Genomic DNA, 22,124 nt, shown 5'->3' with positions numbered 1-22,124 from the left:
CTTTGCTCCCCGAATTCTCATGGTCTTAAGCTTGATGAAAGCATTAGAGGAAATTATAAAGGATTAGGAAAAAATGTAAAGTGGTGATCTGCAGCCTGAGAGTGAGCCAGGCAAGGCTTTAACCAAATTCTCCTCTCTGACATTAATGCAGTTTGACATTAATCACGTGGCATGTGTCCAACAGCACGTGCAACCCTTTTGCTAGAGTGAGGCTTCCTGGGGTTTCCCTACCACGTCTTCTCTGCCACTCCTTGCCCTGACTTTCACTGTTACTTGCCTCTCTTTCTGAGTAGCAGACACACACTAACAGACACAGTCTTTGCATCTTCCATATTGCCTACAGAAGCACCGTGTTAGAAGGTTTTTGCCTGCTCTGTTTTGCTGGCTCCTGCCCTCAGATTGAGAGCCAAGGTTCCCATTGCTGTACATTTTGCATCTTCCAGTTGCTCGAGGAGGCAGTACAAGGAGGTGCTAAGAGTAAGGATTCATGTTACCCAGGCCTGGAGATGCATCTTGGCTGTGCCATTTAACTTTAGTGTGTCCTTGTGTTAAAGTTAAAACTTTCTAACCATTGGCTTTCTCATCTGTAAAATGGAGTTGATTATAATACCTATCTTATAAAGTGGTTGTGAGATTAAAGTCTTAATCTGCCATACATTAAGAACTCAGTAGATGTTAGTTATCTTTGTTGCACATCCTCCATTATGCATATATTAGCATTAGTTTTATATGCCTGCCCCTCCTTTCAAATGGACACTCCTTCAAATGAGGGACCACTACTTATTTTCCTTCTTATTCCTCTACATTTCAGTGCAGTACCTTGCAGACATTGGGGCTTTCATAACTGTTTCTTCTTCAATTTAATAGTTCTTCCCACTGGCCACATGAAGTGGACAGGCCATTTTTACAGCACACAACTTCAGAGGCAAAGGTGACTAGTCCAAGTTTGTTTAGAAGCTATGGGTCTGGGCTAGGAGTGGAGTCCAGATGTGAGTCCTAATCCTCTCCATTTTCTAGTATTCAATACTTTCCTATAAACACACAGCCCTTTTCATCCCTGTGTAACCCACACATAGCACACACACACGACCCTTCACAGCACACACCCCCACTCCCACTCCACACATCCACACACAAGCATATACACCACACATATCATACCACACACTCCCACACAGCCCTCCATCCCCTCACCACCCCCCACCACATACACATACACACCACACCCCCTACACCCCCACAACGTTATACACCCCATCACAAATCCCACACACCCACTACACACATACCATACACACACACAAGCACCCCCCACATAGCACACGTATACCCCACACCTCACCTCAACCACCCCCTTACACCACACACACATACAACATACACCTCTTACATCCCCCAAGTCTCACCTACACCCCACAATACACACGCACCACACATACCCCACTCCACATGCCACACACACACATACACACATACATACACACATTCTTTGTCCATGTTGTTCTCCACTGTCACAGATTCAACGTTCCTCATCACTTATTTCAGACGTTCCCAGATAAATGGCCAACAGATCCCAAACATCCCAGGCTTAAGAGCATGTTCAGGATTGTTTTACCTGGGCTCCCTCAGCTTCACCCAGGCAGTACAATGAGGTTGCATTCCAACCCAAGAAGCTTTTCGGTTAAGAGTTATAGCTCTGGAGTCATACAGACCTGGGTTTGTATCTGATTTCATCAGGTAAATTCCTTATGTTCTCACAGCCTCAGTTTCCCACCTGTAACATGGGGATAATAACACATCTACCTCATAGGGTCGTAGGGAAGATGATGTAGGCCTGCTAAAGTGTAAGTTATTATCCCAGAGTGAGCTATGACTACTTGTACTCTATTGCAGCTTTCACACCTTCATTTACTCATGCATTCTTCAAACATTCTTGGGTATCCATGCAGGGCTGGGTGCTGGGAATACGATGATGACTAAGACATTGTCCTTGTCCTCAGAGACCTCAAGAGTAATAAATTTGCCTATCCCAAAAAGCCAAAGAAGGTGGCACTGGAGATAGGAAGAAATTTGTGGGAGAATTATACCTGGGAGGGACTGAGTTTGCTATCATTAGATAAAATTCAAATGAAGGAAAAAGTGTTATAAAATGATTGGATTAGCTCTCGAAAAGTAAGTTGGGTTATTTTTTTAAATTCCATTTTGGGAAGTGGGAGCATTGCAGAAAAGTTGCTTTTTAAACATCCTACATTTTTGCTTACAAATATATGAACTATTCAATACAGGGAAAAAGGAAGATTAATTAATTTGGCCTAATTGTTGGTGTTCTTGCTTGTGCAAGGTGCTGTGGAGACTATAAGGAGGGAGAAAAAACAGTTTTACGTTTAAGGAATCTAACTGGAAAGAAGTGGGGGTGTTGGTGAATGAAGACAAGTGCACAACAAAACTAGAATATGATAAAGAAGGTAATAAGGGCCATCAGAAACTGGGAGCCATGGCAATTGGAGCTTGGGTGAACTTCCTTGCTTGGTTGGTGCCATCATGGATGTCTTCCTGGAGGAAGTGGCTCTGAGCTTGATCTTGACGACTACTTGTGATTTCCGATTTCCACGGTAGGGTTGGTAGACAGGAAGAAAAATGGAAAGGTTGGTCTGTGTAAAGAAAACAGCATGAGCAAAGGCAGGGAGATAGGAAAGTAGAAAACCTGTTTAGGGAAATGAGAAGAGTACAATTTGGGCAGGGGTTTTCTGGGAGGCAGTTTAGTGGAGTGGTTAAACGCATGAGACATCATTTAAAATTCTCACTTGGTTTATTTAGGGCAAATTCACCTCCACAAGCCTCTATTTCTTCATAAGAAAAACAAGAATGATATCCGTCTCATAGGATTATCATGAGGACTAAATGTACGGCGCCGAACTCATTGTCCGAGTGGTGGAGTGCAAGCAAACTGGGGTGATAAATTGAGATTCAGTTGTAGAATATGCTGAGTTCCAGGCCAAGGAGTTTGGACCTGGTTTAGAAGGCAATGGGAGCGCCTGGATCTTTCCAAATGGGAATGTGAAAAGGTCAACGTGGTGCCTCTTCAGGAAAACGCCCGGAAGAGCGGAGCCTGGCAAGCACCAGAAGGCAAGAGACCCACGGCCTCGGCCAGCAAGAGCTCAGGGCAGGGAGCGCGGGGCTCCAGGCAGAGACGGAAGTCGGAAGTCGTTCATCGCGAGAAGCCCCGCCCAGGAAGTGCATTCGACGTCCTTCTTGGACTTGAGTGCATGTGTCTGGCAGCGTTAAAGGTTTTGTACCGGGAGCACTCACAAAGCAATGAAGCCCGGATTCCGACAAGAGCCAGTCAGCAGTCCAAAATGATAGAGGAGGGAGAGAAAGGAAACAGAACAGGGGAGTCACAGCGTTAGCCAAGGGCCTGGTTACACAGTTACGCTGGAGCCGAGATGCCGTTTCTGACTTTGTGACTGCCTGGGAAACAACCACGACAATGGTAGCAGACCCCAAACCTGCAGTAATCGTCCAGTCTGAACTCCCGGGGAAATGAGAAAGTAAATATTAAACATCTGCTTTCCTTGTATTGTGGCCAGGGGAAAAAAAGGTATATAAACAAAGGCCCTGAGGTGTTTAACAGAGGAATGCCGTCATCTGTCTACACAGGTGGCTCTGCACGTGCTGGTGTGTGTGCACCTGTGTGTTGGGGGTGGGGGGGAGTGGGAAAGGGAGGGCTCACAGTTAAAGGAAAAGGGGCAGTACTGGCAAGTAGAATAATTTCAAGTAGCAACTGGACCCTCATCTTGTTCCACTTCTCAGTATGTATTTTTGAAAAATGGGAATGCCATCACAGGTCTTAGGTATTTCAGTGTCAAGAGGTAACCGAGTATTCGAGAGGCACATACTCTTTCTGAAACTCAAGGCAAGTGGTAATTTCAGTTTGCTTGGATGGGGGTCAAATAAGCCAAAATAAAAGTGTGCCTGCATCTTCTGTTTTACTAAAGTTTTTAACCACAGGCTTTGAAGTAGAGAAATTATACTCAGGCCTTTAGAAAAATGGAAATATAGCAGGACTGGAGTTGGGAGTAGGGGGCGGTGATACTCTTGCTGGTATCACCCAGAGGCCGAAGCCAGTCCTTGGAGTTGGAGAAATCTGGCCTCCTTGTGGGTAATTGGAAAGAGTTTTGGAGGGCATGTGGTTGAAGAGAATTTGAATATTTGCAAATTTATATTCATATACATGCATACCTGTATATACACGTGTGTGTACATATATGCATTTTAAACCAGAGTAGTTTAATGATAGGGAATAATTGTAGTACAGATGGCAGACTTTTTTTAAAATATTTTTTTTATTGAGATTGTTCACATATCATACAACTTTCCAAAGATCCAAAGTGTGCGATCAGTTGCCCATGGTACCATCATACAGCTGTGCATCCAACACCACAATTAATTTTTTCTTCAATTTTTAGAATATTTTCATTACTCCAGAAAAGAAATAAAGATGAAAAAAGGAAACTCAAATCCTCTGATATCCTAACCAACCCCCTCCATTATTGATTCATAGTTTTGGTATATAGTACATTTGTTACTGTTGATGAAAGAATGTTAAAATACTACTAACTGTAGTATATAGTTTGCAATAAGTGTATATATTTTTCCTATATGCCTCTCTATTATTAACTTCTAGTTACAGTGTCATACATTTGTTCTAGTTCATGAGAGAGATTTCTAATATTTGTATAGTTAATCATGGACATTGTCTACCACAAGATTCACTGTTTTATACATTCCCATCTTTTAACCTCCAGCTTTCCTTCTGGTGACATATGTGACTCTGAGCTTCCCCTTTCCAACACATTCACACACCTTTCAGCACTGTTAGTTATTCTCACAACATGCTACCAGATGGCAGACTTTTAAAATAAATATCCAATGGAAGAATTATGGCCCAGCATGTGAATGCTGAAGGAAGAGTACCTTATCAGACACAAAGGAAGAGTGAGTGTGTGAATATCAGAAAATGGGCAAGGAATAGAGTTACAAGGAGTACAACTCAAGCAGTTAGTCAGCTTTTATTTGACTAAAAAATTCAACCAGATATGCTTGAAAGTAGTGATTTTGAGGGGATGGGGGAGTAAACATGAGGTTGGACAAGGCAATGAGGTAGGAGTGGAAATCCTATTAAAAATCCAAAGGAAATTGTCCTTCAATTCATCTATTTGATTATAAGATCGAGTTGGTGGCCTGCCGTGTATTTGGCAGTAGCAGTGTGAGGAACTTGGATTTTTTGAGAAATTGGGCAAAAGTGAAACCAGAGCCTCCAGAACTCTTTCTAATGGAACTGCAAGGCCTTGAATATGCAATCCAAGTAGTCAGGCAGGCAGCTGGAATATCATCCTATCTACACCATCACTTAGCACTCTATGTAAAGGGAACGCTTGAATTGTCACATGTGAATTATCTGAGCCACAGCCAAGAAGATGATGTTGATAAGGATGGTAGTAGCTAATGTTTATTGAGTTCCCAAGGCCACATGGCAGCACATGTAGCCCTGTTGCCTCCAAAAGATGACACGAGTTTAGAGTTTGAAAGGGCCTTGGGTATCAGCACTCCTCCTTGTGCCTCTTATACCCTGACACCCAGATGAGCCGTGATTTGCTCCAGGTGACTCAGTAGCCAAGTTTGGCAGAACCCAGGGCTCCAGGTGTCCAGTTTGAAGCTCCTTCCAGAAGAATATGGTGCCATCCACATGGGACCACCACCTCTTTCTGCTGCAGAGAAGAGCTCTTAACACCTCTCTAGGGTTTTCCTTCTGCCATACACTAGACTTTGGTCTTCTAACTTCCCGTCACAACTTGGGAACAGTTGTGATGGGAACAGTTAGGGAACAGTTAGGGGAACTCCCATCTGTCCCCTGCTCAGGCTTCTGCTGGGTGACAGAATTACATGAGAGGTGTTCCTGAGAGTTAACATATCCAGAGAGCACTGAGCTTGGAGTAACAAGCCTTAGGTACTAGTCTGGACTTTGCCAATTACTAGCTGAGCCTTAAAGTCCTCATATATAAAATAAAGACAAATGACACCAACCTCACAGGAATTGTAAAATGACAGAATGTGATAAGTAAAAGTGCTTTGTAATTTCTAAAGGGTCATTTAAATCTCTAAAAGTTTACTCAAGTGCTGTGCACATATGAGGCTGTATTAGGGGTTGTTTGCACATCGATTGCCTTCAGTGATGTTTGAGGGAGAACATCGGGCACGTGTCCAACTGGCATGCGGAAAGTTCTTTTGGAGTAATTGGGCCTCTCATTGCCTACCCCCCAGTTCACCCTCTGGATTACAGCATGTGGACGTTCACCTGCTTTGCTGACATATTGGACTAGCCTTGATTGTTGTCCCTTTGAGTGTATAAAGTCAGTGGAAAACATTAGCAGTTGGGAAAACAGCAACACAGTCTATTCTGGCAGCAAAAGAAGGGGACTCTTAATTTGATTTCCTTTATTGTGTCTTTGAGTCTCCATACAGAGTGGGCAACAAGAATTGCTGTTTTAGGTGCTGAAGATGAACACATTTGACTCATTAAAAAAACAGGTAGATAGTGACCTAGTCTGTTCCCCTGCTTTTACGCATAACAGTGCTTCATCCAACAGATAAATGGGACTCTAGGATTTCACAGATGCTCCTGGGTATAATTGTAATTATGCGAACGAAGACAGAAGAGGGCACAAAGAATCCACTTCCTTTGTGATTGAGAAAGAACATGTGGACTGTGTAGCTGTGTGAGAAGGAAGCTGAAAAGATGGGATGAAATTGGTGGTGAAGAAGGCAGGTTCTGGAGTTGAGTTGCCTGAGTTTGAATCTGGTTCCACCAGTTCCCAGCTGCAAGTCACTTAATTCTTCTAATGTTTTTTCATCTGAATGGAGAAACTGAGTAAATTTTTAAAAGGATCTGCTTCATAGAGTTGTTACAGAGAATAAATGGGAAAATGCACACAGTGTTTGGCACAGTCTCTAGCACACTGTGAAAGTTTAGAAACTTTTACTGTGTTTTGTTGTTTTCTTTATTAGAGCAAAACCCAAGAGCTTTCCAAGGCTTCCAAGGAGGAATTCTACAAGTAAGAAGGGGCTGCCTAATAAGAGAACAATCTACTCTGTTATTCTCTTTGCTATCTTCCCCTTGGACAGTCTATGTAGCATTCTGGTACTAGGAGTAGAGTGTGTAGGGGTGGGTCGTAATCCACCCTAAATTCTCTGGCTGACAAATGGACCCAACTCTCTACCCAAGAGAGTTCCCTTTAGTAGCTGACCGAAGACTGAATTCTTCCAAAAGCCTTTATTACTTTCTGAGGTTGCTAAGCAACCTGGATTCTGTATGAAAACAGGTTAGTTTATAATGTCAGAGGTATTTAGCCCCCAGCCTCTTGGGGTGCATGTTAAGGGGCGTAGCTTCTCAAACCTCTTGCCAGGGCTTCTTATTTCAAAGCCTCCAATCTTGTCTCCAATAGAGGGTTCCTCTTAAGGATCCCCACTCAGGAGCTACCTCTTAGATATCCTGATATCAAGACCCCGAGCAGTAGATGCCTTTTCTGCTTTCTGTAGTTCTAGTGATACAGGCATCTTCCTTCCCTAGATGACTGGCCCCTTATGTTTCTTCCAGACTTTATGTACCAGCCTTGCCCTACTCTGCCATGGGGTTTTTATCCTTGAAGGTCCAGTCCCAGTGCCAGCCTTTCCCAAAGTGTGTTCTTTAGGACCTTTGCTCTCTGTGGGATTAATGATTTCTGTGGAAAGGGGGCATTCCATGGTCAAACACATTCAGGGAAATCTAGGTTGAGGAAAATGAAATAGGTTTCTTGCATCAACTAGAGTTTATTAAATGCAAGCAACAAAAACTGACTTGGGCAAAAAGGACAAAAGAAAATTAAAATGATTCTACATAATTCATGAAAATTAAGGGAAAAGCTGAACAGCTAAACCTCTGGAAGTACAGGATCTGAAAAAGATTTAAGGATTTCAGTGACAGGAACTCATAGACTGTTTCTAAGGGTTCTCTAAGGGACAAATTCGTTTCAATAATCTTGTGTGTGTTTATAATTCTATTCTGGATTCTACATTTGGCTGTGGTGTGTGTGTGTTGGTGTGTGTATATGGGGGGGAGGGCAGTGGAAAGGAAAAACTTTCCCCAAAGGAAAACTTGAATGTTGTTACCAAAGGAAGGGAGAAAGGATGCTGGACTGGCCAAAACAATAGATACCCACCACTTTTATTCACTAGAGACATTCTCAGACTTTTTGTTATTGCTTTATTGTCTTGGGGAGGGTGAAATAAAAAGTATGCATCATTTCCCATACCTATTCATCCAAGGAACCCTTAGGAGTATCTCACAGGATTATCATTTCACAAAAACATGTTTTGGGGAATGCTGCCATAGGCTAATAAAAATTATACCATAGCATTTGTTTGACAAGAATTATGTACTTTTACAATAGCAAGTTCAATCCTAGTTGGTCCTTTTCTTCAGTGTGTCCCCAAATCCCCTTGAATTTCCATATTGGCATACACAAAGGGAAAGGATACACAGCTCATACATCCAAAGACTGATGAAAGTGGATTTGGACCTGCTGTGTTAGGGGTGGTCCTAGCACAGCCTGTCAGCTTTCCCTGGGACCCACAAATATATCCTATGCTTAGGACCAGGGGTGTCAGCCTGGGATAAAACACAAACCCCTAGTAGATAGAGGACAGCCAGGACATGCCTTCCCCTGTTGTCCTGAGCATGTGTAAACATTCACTGGAGGCAGCCTGACTCCGGTGGGCATATTTTAGGGCACCCAGCTCACACCCTGGTGGTACATCTGTCACAGGGGGGTGGGATGGGGGTCTTCCCTGTGGCAGGATGTAAACATAAGAGGGATGCTGTGCAGAGAACAGATTTTTTAAAATGGGTAGTATCGATGCAACAGGTACAGAAGTCTCCTTGCCAGTGGGATACAAGAAATGACACATTTCATTATTGTTTTAAATAAAATTAAATCTAGTCCAGCTCCCCTCTTGTCATGGTTGGTCATTTTGGGAGACCTCCACTCCTTTGGATTGTTCATGATACCATGGAACTTACATAAATCCTCCTTAGCTGGTCTTTAGTCTTCAGAGAATGGTTGCCTCCAACACTGTTGTTTTTTCTGATACACAGTACCCTACAGGGGCTGGTCCCCACCATGTATTGGGCACTGAGATGCCCCTTGTTGCACTGTTCTTCTCTGACCTCATGATCAGCATGGGGCTCTTAGTGGGCTCCCAGAATTCTCTTAGTGTCCTGTATGCCCAAGCAGCCAACCCAAAACTGAGGTTCTCTTGCATCTGGAGTACAGTAGTGGAAGCCTGGAACAGACCTACATGAGCACCCCCTTCCCCAGGCTCTGGGGCTCCAAAATCCCATTGGACACTGAGTCATTTCTCTTTCTTACCTTCAAAGTATCAAAGCTTCCCTCCTCTTCTGGGACTTAGTGATCCACTTTAGTTCCTTTTGAAGGGCTTGAAACACCATATCTGGTGATAGGGGAGCCTAGACTAGTAATTCAAACTTCACAAGAGTCCCCCTGAAGGTGTTTAGAAGAGCCCAAGTCCTGTCTCCAAAGGTTCTGATTCAGTTAGTCTACAGTGAGGCCCAGAATAAGCTTCCTGGGAGACTCTGATACTGCGGGTCCTCTGGCCACGCTTTGATGAGCACTGGTCTAGACTCTGGGACAAACCACTGGTAACCCTCATGGGGTAGAAGAGCTCAGTCTTCAAAAATGCAGTAGCTGGTATCCCAGCTTCCAAAAATGGACAGCATACTTTTTCTAAAGCAGCAACAACATACATGGTTTCATTTGCATACCCTGATTTGTTAAATTTGCTATTCCCCAACCCCTTAGAGCTGGGTTTAGGAAGCAAACCCAGAGGAGAGAATCTGGTTATTGTGGCCTGGTGGGTATTGGCATTACCTTGGCTGGAGGCCTGGTCTGCTCATTCTTGAGTGTCTGGCAGGCTGAAGGCCCAGCTAATGGGCAGTGTCCTGTGACCACAGGAAAGGCTCACCTTCCCAAGGGCACAGTTGTGAATCCATCACTGATTTGGGGATCTTTTGTGAATTTAAGAGTTTGTGCCTTGTTTTTTGATTCCAGCACCATCCCTTCCTGCTTCTCCAAATTGCAGCAGACATCAGTAGTTCTACCATTTCATAAATCCTGGTATGGGAGAAATGAATGGCTCCCTGCCATGAACTCAGCTGTTTCAGCACCCCCACCAGCTCCAGGTAAGGTGGGAATGACTGAGGGGAGCTCCTGCTTTTCTCATTCCAAAACTTTATGCATATTGACAGGGTGATTTGGGATGGCACAACTGAGGCTTTGCAGGCTCGAAAGTGGCCTCCTAATCTCTGATCTTAGACACTACACCTACTCCCCAGAGGTGAAGGGTGGAGGTTAATGACTTACAAACTGAGTGCAAGAAGCTGGGGCCTATGGGTGTGCTCCAGTTACAAGGGTGGTGTTTTTTGGGATGTGACACAGGAAGCAGGAGCCTGGAGACTTGGGGCCTAGCCTCTGCTCTTCCATGAATGTCTGTCACCTCTGTGCTTCAGGTTTTTCCCTGTCTGTAAAACAAAAGGAGTTGGGCTAAATCAATTATTTCAAAAATAAACATTTACTGATCTTTGATTATGTACCAGACTGCTGGAGGGATGTGACACTAAATAAGACATGATGCGTGTGCTTGAGAAGATGATGATTTCTGAGGTCTCTGACTGCTCTAACATCCTACAGTTTATAAAATAATGCCTAATCATGGTAGCCCTTGAACAGGCACTGTGTACTTTCACATGTGTTTTCGGGGTCAGCCATACAACTGCACTGTGAGATGTGTTGTTGTTCTCCCTGAGTGGGGTCAAGTGACTTAACTAATGGCTATTAAGCAACAAAACTGGATTTGAATCCAGATCTTCTGATTCTCAGGTCTGTGCTCTGCACAGTAGCTTGCTGTCTATGACTCTGCCCCCACCCTCCCAGATTTTCCCCCTTCCAATGTAATAATAGCCATCACTTGCCAAGAACTTACTTAGGGTCCCACTGCAGGCAGTACCTCATGGAGACCTGAGAGCAACATGTTACTGGACCAAGGCAGTGGATCCTTTTGCCCGATGCTCTCAAATGACCAATTTCTGAGACACAGGGGTTTCAAAGAGAGAAAGAGTTTTGTTGTTGGGCGCGAAGCAGGAGATCAGATGGCCTATCGGTCCAAAATCTGCCTCTCCGAACTGCAGTAATTCTGATAGTTTTAAAGCATCAAAAGATGGGCAGGTTTTAGGATAATGAGTACAGTGGCCCCAGATTATGTAATTAGTGGTGATCTAATTATTGAGCATGCACAGATTGATTGCATGCTTAGTCACAGAACGTGTATAAGAAAATGGCCTTAATATGATGATGGGTGTGATTTTTAGTATTACAATGAGGTATAGGTGACTTACTGGTTTAAGTCTTGGCTACTATGCATGTCAGGGTGGGCCCATTTTGGTTAGATCCAGCTTCAGTTATCAAGATAACTTTGGACTTGTGGTTAATTCTAGGCTGACCCAAGACCCTTTATTAATAAACATTAGGGGCTGCCTTTAGTGATCAGAAGACTTTAAAGTTGAAAAATTGGATAAATGGGTACAAGTGAAGGTTAGTCACAAGGTTTCACAATCACAGGGGCACAAGATAAAGGCTATACAATCATTTTCAGAGATCACGGCAGCTGAGTTACAGTTCAGGTTTCAGGTATTTCTCTCTGTCTGCTCTAATCTACCAGAAAGTAAAAAGGAATATCTATGTAATGATTCAGTAATCATAATCAGCCTTTAAATCCTAACTTCTCGGTTACAACCTCATTAGGTACTATTATTATAGACATTTTACAGATGGGAAACTGGAGCTCAGAGAGGTTGGGTACTTTGTCCAGAGTTGCACAGCTTGGAGGCAGCATTCAATTCCAGGTCTGTTTGGGGCTGCTATGCTGTACTACCTTCTGGAACTGAGGAGAGAGGAGACTGGAAGGACAATGGGCTCTGTATTCTCCTGGAGAGCTGAAAGTTGTGCCTTTAGTAGGGTCCTCCCGGAGGCTCTGCTGGAGGAAGGAGGGAGCCAGAAGACTCCTGGGAGCTAATTGTGGAGAGACCTTGGTCAGGGCCTGTTCCTAGGTTGTAGACCCTGAAGTTGGAGCCTCCATAGGGAAACGTGATAGACTTTAAAAGCCCCAGAGATGTCCCAGGTCGCATAGGCCCAGGGCTCCTAGACAAATGCAGGGTAAGAGGCGGAAGTACCTGAGACTTTTCAGAGGGGGTGATGTAAACTGGTTGGGGAAGCAGCTTCTAGGTGTTGAGGCCCTCCTGTTCCCTCTGTGCCTGCCATCCTGGGCTCCCTCCTCCCACCCTTAGGCTCCTGAAAATCCTTTTCCTCTTCCTAAAGCCTGCCTGGGATGCCTCCTTTATTCACTCAGAGGCTGTGCAAACTAATTAACCTCTGACCAGCATGTCCTCATTCGGAGCTCTGCTTAGCCTCATGCCATTGTAGGGAGGCTAAAAGTGGTGGGGCGCACCCCCAGTACACAGATGGGGCTGTGTATTGGAATGGAAATTTTTACCTTACCAACCAGGTACAGAAGTAGTTGGGCCTGATTTCCCAACCTTAGTTCCCGAGGGACTGGGTCCATAGGATAATGGTAGTTCACACCTATTGTCTTTATAGACGCTTGATCTCTTTGACAACAACCCTGTGAGGCAGGTCTCCATTCTACACATGAGAAGCCTAAGGCTTGGAGAGGTTAAATAATTTGTCCAAAGTCACTCATCTAGAGGGTGACCAAGGCAAGATTCGAATTCAAGTCCTTCTGGCTCCAAAGCCAGGTTCTTTCAACTGTGTCCCACCATGTCCCACTGCCCCCTCATCCTCCACCCCTCCCAACACTTTGTAACTTTCCAGATTTATAGGGATCCAAGTGAGGTGGACAGCTAACTGGATGTGAGTGAAGCCCAGGGGTTCCTTATGCTAGGTGATGGATAATTGGGGTAATTGCCCCCACACTCTGACCCTCCAGGCCCTGGCTTTTAATTATCTTGCAAGCAGCCATGATAAGCTTAGGCTTCTTTGTTAGCAACAGGATGTGCGTGGGCTGTGCAGAGGCTCAGACGGGACCTTTTAAGGTAGCCTGCAGCTTGGGAGCAGTTAAGGTGGCGTCAGCAGGGCATCCCGGAGATGAATCCACAGGCTGTGGGGGGAAAGATCCAAGTCCTGCAGCCCCCGGAGCAGCAGCTTTGATGGCTGGTGGAGTCACCCTCTGGGTGACAGACGCTATTGGCCGAAGGTCACAGTCTCCAGGGAGGTGGGCATGAGGCATGCATCTGTGAGTCACCCTTGGAGACACTCACAGTCATGCTGCTGTAAGCCCAGGAACCCTGTCAAAGCTACCTCCAAAGCTGTCCTCCCATTAAATACATGATTAATTATCATAAAAGCTCTTCCCAGATGCGAGGCGCCAAACTGGATTTGCAGTCAGCATGAGGAGAAGGCACTTCAGATTCAATTAATTTTTATCTGACCTGCCTAATGTCCTAAGAGGAGGCCTCTGCTTCTGCTGTAAGGATTAAATTCTCTGGCAAGGCCAGAGGGAATCACAGCTCAGCATCCTTCTAGATTCCCAAGGCCTGGAGATTGTTTCTGTGAGATGCACAAAATGTAGATGACAAAAAATGAGAAGATGGGCAAATAATGAGCTTAATTGTCCCTCTCTTAGCACCTGGAGACCTGGGGCGGTAAAATCAAGTTTATTCTCTTGCAATTTGAAAGAGAAATCAGGTGGTACAGTCCCCACCCCCCCAAATAAGCATAATTTTTTTTTCCAAAGAACTTATTTTATTTTATTTTTGCCCCCATTTTTCTACTCCTCCATCCATACACTGGACAAAGAGTAGTGTGATCCACATGGCTTTCCCAATCACGTTGTCACCACTCATAAGCTACATTTTTGTACAATTGCCTTCAAGATTCATGGGTTCTGGGTGGTAGTTTGATAGTTTCAGGTATTTACTGCTAGCTATGCCAATTCATTAGAACCTAGAAAGGGTTATCTATATTGTGCGTAAGAGTGCCCACCAGAGTGACTTCTCAGCTCCTTTTGGAATCTCTCAGCCACTGAAACTTATTTCATTTCATTTCACATCCTCCTTTTGGTCAAGAAGATGTTCTCCATCCCACTATGCCAGGTCCAGATTCCTCCCCGGGAGTCATATTCCACATTGTCAGGGGTATTTACACCCCTGGGTGTCAGATCCCACGTAGGCGGGAGGGCAGTGATTTCACCTGCCAAGTTGGCTTAGCTAGAGAGAGAGGGCCACATCTGAGCAACAAAGAGGCATTCAGGAGGAGACACTTAGGCACAATTATAGCCTCTCCCTTGCAGTAACAGTCTTCCCAAGGGGAAGCCCTGTGATTGAGGGCTCAGCCCATCAAACCACCAGTCTCCAATGTCTGTGAGCACATCAGCAACCATTGAGGTGGGGAAGCCCAACACCCCATGCATTCTCCCCCAGCAGTGTTGACATTAGTGATAGCATATAATATTTCTCTTTTTGTTCCTGGCTTATTTTGCTCAGCATTCTGTCTTTGAGGTTCATTCAAGTTGTCAGATGTTTCATGACATTGTTTCTTCTTACTGCTGTATAGTATTCCATAGTGTGTATATACCACATTTTATTTATCCACTCATCTGTTGAAGGACATTTGGGTTGTTTCCATCTCTTGGCAATTGTGAATAATGCTGCTATGAACATTGGCGTGCAGATATCTGTTCGCGTCACTGCTTTGAGATCTTCCGGGTATATACCGAGAAGTGCAATTGCTGGATTGAAGGGTAACTCTCTATATCTAGTTTTCTAAGGAACTGCCAGACTGTCTTCCAGAGTGGCTGAACCATTATACAGTCCCACCAACAATGAATAAGAGTTCCAATTTCTCCACATCCTCTCCAGCATTTGTAGTTTCCTGTTTGTTCAATGGCAGCCATTCTAATTGGTGTGAGATGGTATCTCGTTGTAGTCTTAATTTGCAACTTTCTAATAGCTAGTGAAGCTGAACATTTTTTCATGTTTCTTGGCCATTTGTATTTCCCCTTCAGAGAACTGTCTCTTCATATCTTTTGCCCATTTTATAATTGGGCTGTCTATACTACTGTTACTGAGTTGTAGGTTTTCTTTATATATGCAAGATATCAGTCTTTTGATAGATTTATGGTTTCCAAAAATTTTTTCCCATTGAGTTGGCTGCCTCTTTACCTTTTTGACAAATTCCTTTGAGGTACAGAAACTTCTAAGCTTGAGGAGTTCCCATTTATCTTTTTTTCCTTTGTTGCTTGTGCTTTGGGTATAAGGTCTAGGAAGTAACCTCCTAATACAAGGTCTTGAAGATGTCTCCCTACATTATCTTCTAGAAGTTTTATGGTACTGGCTTTTATATTGAGTTCTTTGATCCACTTTGAGTTAATTTTTGTGTAGGGTGTGAGTTAGGGGTCCTCTTTCATTCTTTTGGATATGCATATCCAACTTTCCTAGCCCCATTTGTTGAAAAGACTGTTAAGTCCCAGTTCAGTGGCTTTGGGGGTCTTATTAAAGATCAGTCGGCCATAGATCTGGGGGTCTGTCTCTGAATTCTCAATTTGATTCCGTTGATCGATATATCTATCTTTGTGCCAGTGCCAAGGCATAATTTTTTAAAGGGGGGGAAATGTCCAGCTCACACAGATGACTTTGAACCTCTGACAAGATGGAGGGTCAGCGGATCATGGTGGTGCATGCGAGGTTTGCTGTGAGCTTCAGAACCAAACATAAGCTCTGGGGAGAAGGGTCACTTCCCGGGGTTCAATTCAATTACTGCAGGGAGTAGGAAACTTTAATGTGATCCCAGGCTGGTTTGGGGCTCCTGTTCTGGGGTCTGGGTCCACCAGGTAAGGGAGGGGCAGGAGTTGTTCTCGGGAACTCAGAGGCACTGGCTCCTGTGGGAAACACCGTGGAGGGACTGAGGGAAGACAATGGGATTAAACACTGGAGAGAAAAGTCCCAGGTGGCTGGTTAGCATGGCAGGATTTGGATTCTGGGATTTTGGGTCACTTTATTCAGGCTTTAAATAAGGCCATGGTGCTGGAGGGCACACCTATCCCGGGAGGCCCAGGAGCTTGGGTTTCACAAATTAGTGAGATTAGATATACTTGAGACAGCTCAAGCCACACAGGCCTGGTTCCACCACTTACCTGTTGAGTCATCTTGGGAAAGTTATTTAAGCTCTCTAATCCTTGGGGTTCTCATTTATAAAAGGAGGGTAATAAATCTCTTTCTGTTAGGGTTGATACAAGGATCACATGGAATAACACCACATACTCAAGGTTCTGCTTCAGGTATGTTCCTGAGTCCTCTAGCCTAAGATGCTGACCTGTTCCTTCATCTCCCAACAGACTTATTGGAGACCCATTCCACATACTGTGGGAGGTCCAGATTGTCCCTCCTTCACGTCTCTCAGAATTCTTCGGGGGGATTTTGTTTTCCCCTAGTGACCTCTCATTCTGATTTCTTTCCTCTGCAGAAATTTCAGCCACCATCTGCATCTTTCCTGCTATAGCTACCCTTGTCTTACTTGCCGAACCCCCAAAGACAGTTCTCCTTTGTATTTACTGGGGTTGTTGTATTTACTGAAGGGTTGGGTCAAATCGTGGGTGGTTTAAGGGGGTTTATAGCACAGACCAGGCAACAATGTAAAACTGAGTATTAGACATTAGCTTTCTAATGTCTCTCAGCTGTTCCATTGGCCATGTCATTAGCCATCTCTATCAGGTAGCTAGTGCCACATAACAAATAACCCCCAAACTTCCTGGTCACAATTCTGTGCATTGGCAATTTAGGATCAGCTGGGTAATTCTTCTGGTTTCAGTTGTACTCTCATATATAAGTCTTTAATTAGCTGTGGGTCAGCTTTGCTGATCTTGATTGAACTCTCTCATGTGTCTGGGTCCTTGGCTGGGACACTTAGATTCTGGTCCATGTGGTCTTTCAAGTTGCAACAGGCCGAGCTAGGCTTGTTCACCTGGCAAGTGAGTGGAAGCGTGCAAGTTCTCTCGGACTAGGTTTGGAACTGGCATTCTGTCACTTCCACTGCCTTCTGTTGGTCAGAGAAAGAGACAGGGTTAGCACAGTTTCAAGGAGAGAGGAAATAGACTCCGCCTTTTGATGGGAAGGGCTGCAAAGTCATACTGCAGAGGGTGTAGATACAGGGTGTTCAGCCTTGTATCTGTGTTTTTCAACCAACCACACTATCCACACCATCTTTACCCTCAGGACATTGCTCATCGTTCTGTTGTCAGGCCTTCAGTTTCTCTTTCTAGGCTACCTAGATCTTTTTCCAAACATTTTCTTATTCCTGTTCTAGGGCCACCAGCTCTTCTTCCTATTTGAAGAAGATTCTAAATTCTTGTTGCTTTATCATGCAGAACAAATTATTTTTCTTTGTTGACATTCTCTCCTTTCCAATTATGTTCCCAACCCAAAGTGGTCCTAAATAAGTTTAGCTAAAGTCAGTCAGTGGTTCTCAGCCTGGCTGTGTATCAGAGTCACTTGCAAAGCTTTTAAAAATTACTGATGCCTGAGCCCCATACCTAGGTCTGGGGAAGGTTTTGGATATTGTTTTTCTTTGTTTTTTAATGATTCCCAGATGGTTCTAATAGATAGTCTGGGTTGAAAACCATGGGAGTAGACTAAAGTACAATGTACCTTGGAGAAGAATTTTTCTTCTTCCCTAAAATATGGATATCTAGAAGTCATTTTTTAAATGAGCAGTTTCCTCCTTCCTGTCACTAAATACAAGTTATTGTTATTGTTGCTATTGTTATCATTGGCAATATAATGTCATGTGGTGAGGAAGTGGACCCTGAATTCAGACCATACTCTCTGCTCAGTTTCCCATCTGGAAAATAAGGATAATTAAACTTCCTATATCATAGCTATTTACCTACTTTATAGCATTTTGTGAGGATTAAATGTCTAAATGATTGTAAAGTACTTAGATAGTAAGTGTTCAGTAAATGATGGCTAGTATGTAATTATTGTTTTATTCATTCAGCATCCCACAATATGTGAACTTTACCCTCAGTTCATGTTCTGTTTGGTCCAGCTTCCAAAGCAACTGTGATGACTACAGATAAAGAGAGCCAGTGGTACAATTATACCAGGCTGTAGCATATCAGTGTTGGAAGAATGCAGAAGAGAGACACTTCCTTGCTTGGGGGAACCCTCAACTCTGCCAACTCCAGATTATAAAGAGCATTAAGAGAATTCTCTGGCAACTTGGGTATCCTCTTTCTTTTCCAAGTTGTTTCTTCAGCCCACACATTCATTTTAATAGAGGCAGCCTCAAACTTGAGCAATTACTTGAGTAGTGCATAATTGGCATATTTAGCTCGGTTCTGATGTCCTGGAGATAATATATGTGAGTGAGGATGCAAAAATCTGCTGGCAGCAGCCTGGGCCAGGTCTGAGTGCAGCACAGGGGCAGTCAGCAGCACAGTGAGACGTCGGGGACAGAGGATCCCTTGGAATCACAGGGAGGCAGCATCGCAAGACCCTTTGATATCTAGACTTACATATGAGGAAACAGAATCTTAGAAGAATTAAGCACATCCAAAGTCACTTCTGATTGGTAGAGCTCAGACTAGGGGGAATCAGGGGAATATAACTGTCGTTGTACCCTTACTTGTGCCAGGTTTTGTCTTAGGACTTTATCTTTGCTGTTTTAGTCATGCAGCAACTCTTAGAAGTAAATATTATTGACTACATTTTGTAGTTGAGAAAATTGAGGGGTATGATATAACAGCAAGGAAGTGAAGAGCCAAGCCACAGCACTGGCTGTGCTGTAAAACCACAAGGACTGCTTGAGGCATTGGAATGACATTTTTTGAAAACCCCTAGACAATTTCTATTTACCTTTGAACTGGCTGGTTACCTACCTGCAGATGCTGAATGAAGTTATCTCCATGGTATGATTTTAGGAAGATGTTGAATTAAAAAAAAATCCTTCTAAAAACCAAAAAAACTTTCTCTCATGTCAGTTTCCTCTCATCTTATATTCAGTGATATGTGAAATTAAATTAAGGTTTTAATTCTGATAAAATAGAAACATTCCCACAACAAGCAAAAGTTAATATGACCTAAAGGAAGCAATGTAGTATAAAGGAGGGAGCACTGGATTGAAAGTCTAGTATGTGATCTAATCCTTTAACAGAAATTTCCTTGTGTTAAAACTTGGCCAGCCCAATAAAAACCATATATTGGGAAAATTATGGAGGAAAGGCATGGAGAAGATCTTATTAAGTGGGAAGAAAATCCTAAATTATGAGATATTTAGGAAACATGTAATTTTATTATCGTCTCTATTCTAAGCCAGTGTATGTGATACTGTTTTGCGGAATAAGATAGGGGAGTAAAAAATCAAAAATCTCAAAAGATGTAATAATGTCTTATAAACATAAAAGATTACACAAGTATAATGTAGTATAGCAGAGCAGTTAAGTGTTCAGAGTTGGGAGTCAGACTTTCGGGTTCACATCCTGGCTGTATTGCTTAGCTAGTTATGTTACCTTGTACAGGTTTACCTAAATTCTCTGGGCTTCCGTTTCCTTATCTAGAAAAGAGTAACAGTGATAGTACCTACATCATAGATAGTCTGAGTGAATTAATATATTATTGTCTTCTTTCTGGTGTTGTGTCCTCTTTACAGGAATTCTCCCAGGGTTATAATCTTAGTGCTAGTAATAGTAATTTCTGAATGAAGGCAACCACTTTTCTGCTTCCGGATCATTCCAGAAATCCCTTTCAGCAACTATAATTTAGTATTTGCATATAGTTGCTTTGGCTTAGCCTGACTGACGTTGCATTGTTTTCCAAATTAGCTGTGATTTTCAAGCTTTGGCAAATGTGCAGTGGTCTACTAAGCCGGGGAAGGTGGGTCCTCCTGTCATTCTCACTGGTACAGGTACAGAAGATGGCCACGGCAGAGTGGGCCTGCCCTGTACATTCCAGGTGGGTCATAGCCCATGGATTGGGGTGTGATTTTCAACCAGGTCTGCATCCCAAATGCCTGTGGCTCTGCTGTGCAGTCAACCTCTCACCCACTCCCCACACCCCTGGGCCTGCTGTGGTTCAGGCACTGGCCCAAAGCAGGAATAGGATTGTCTTCACCATGTATGATGTTCAGAGGCTTGGAGGCACAGGGAGAAGAAAGGAGACCTTTCTTCCCCAACCCAAATCCTAGTACAAACTTTAAAAGCAAACATCAGAAGTTCTATTCCAATCACCTTCTTGTGTATCTCCATCTCACTGTTCCCACCCTCTGAACACTCAGCCATAAACAAGGGTGGTCTGAGCTTGAGCCAAGGACATGGTTTTGCAAGGGGAGTCCTGTAGTGGGTCACCAAGCTAGAAATCAAAGAGCAGCCTTGTCATCACTGCCTGCCTATCAGCAGCTGTTTGGAAAAGCTCTGCCACAAATTATAAGCAACTGTTAGGCTAAGAGAGAAGAGGTGAGGCACATGGCCTGTGTGAGAGCTTTTCCAGGATCTCAGTAATAATCTGTGACAAATAACGACTGTCGAGGGGGCGTGGAGGGTTGGGAAGTGTGGGCATGTCTTGTTAACAGAAGCACCCTCAGGTCTCTTTAGGAGGAGGGGGTTATGGGAATATGCCCTGCAGGCCACAGGCTTGGATGTGTGTCTGTGTGAGTGGTGCTCCCTGCAGTTCCCTAACCAGAGATGGAATCATGGAACAACTTGCAATATTACACTCTCACTGTCACAGGTTTCTTCTGTTAGAGACATTTTCTGACCTTATTGTTTCCTTTAGCTCTGGAGCAGCATGAATAGAATTCATAAGGGATATGGAATTTGAGGACCTGTGTTCAGATTTACATTCTTCCATCTATTACCTGATGGATTCTGCGGCAAGTCACTTAACCGAAAAGTTTCTTATCTGTGAAATGTTGACATAACAATATCTATCTCAAAGTTTAAAAAATAGCATCTTAGATAAATAACACCCACTTTCTAAATCAATGAATTATTTTTTCTCATTAATGAAGACAAAATAAAATCCTAATTTGGAATCCATGCATGATGCCCAGAGCTGCTCTCATCTGGCATATGGCCCCTTTGGAGGATACCACAATAGCCCTGGTACTTGGCATCAATATCTGGATGCTTCTTTACTCACTTTTTGATGAAACCTGCTCGTGTGTGTGTATGTGTGTGTGTGTGTGTGTGTGTGTGTTGTGTGGGAGAGAGAGACAATGAGGTCATTGGCATTCTCTGCTGCTTTATAGAGGCTGAGGTACCTCACTTAACAATCTTGCATGCAACACTTTTTCCATACAGTTTTGCATTTTAGAAAGAGCCTTTTTGCCTCATGCCTCTTTTTCATTTGTTTGTTCATTTGGGATAAATTGAGAGAATAAAGTGGGGGCTAAGTGTGGTGGTTATCAAACTGTACTATGTTTAAGTGAATCTAATTCAGACCAAGACCAAAGACACAGACCCCATTCACCTTTTGAAGACAAAATAAAAAAAAACACAAGACAGTTTCTCCCAATTTGTTCTATTATAAGTACCTGCTGGGCAAGCATAATGATGCTAATAAATATAACAGAGGAATAACAACAATACTTGCCACTCAGAAGCCCTTACTGATTGTTGGGCTTGCACAATTCCCTTTACAAATCTTATTTCCTTATGTGTACTCCTTACAAGAACTTTCTGAGATGGGTACTATCCTCATTTTACAGATGAAGCAAATGAGGCTCAGAGAAGTTCAGTGACTTGCCCAAGTCTATATCACAAGTAAGTGGTGGATCTGGTCAGAACCCAGGTTCGTTATGCTCCAGTGCCCAAGCTCTTTCCTTTTCTTCTCTTCTTCTTTTTCCTTCTTGTACTTTTTTTTTTTTTTTTAAGATAATAGCATTATGTTAAAGTGAAACTATTTTCTTAAAAAAAAAAAATAGAAAAAGTTCAAGTGTTAGTTTGAA

The sequence above is a fragment of the Choloepus didactylus genome, chromosome 14, assembly GCF_015220235.1.
Source record: "Choloepus didactylus isolate mChoDid1 chromosome 14, mChoDid1.pri, whole genome shotgun sequence".
Lineage (NCBI taxonomy): Eukaryota > Metazoa > Chordata > Mammalia > Pilosa > Megalonychidae > Choloepus > Choloepus didactylus.
This window is presented reverse-complemented; position numbering follows the sequence as displayed.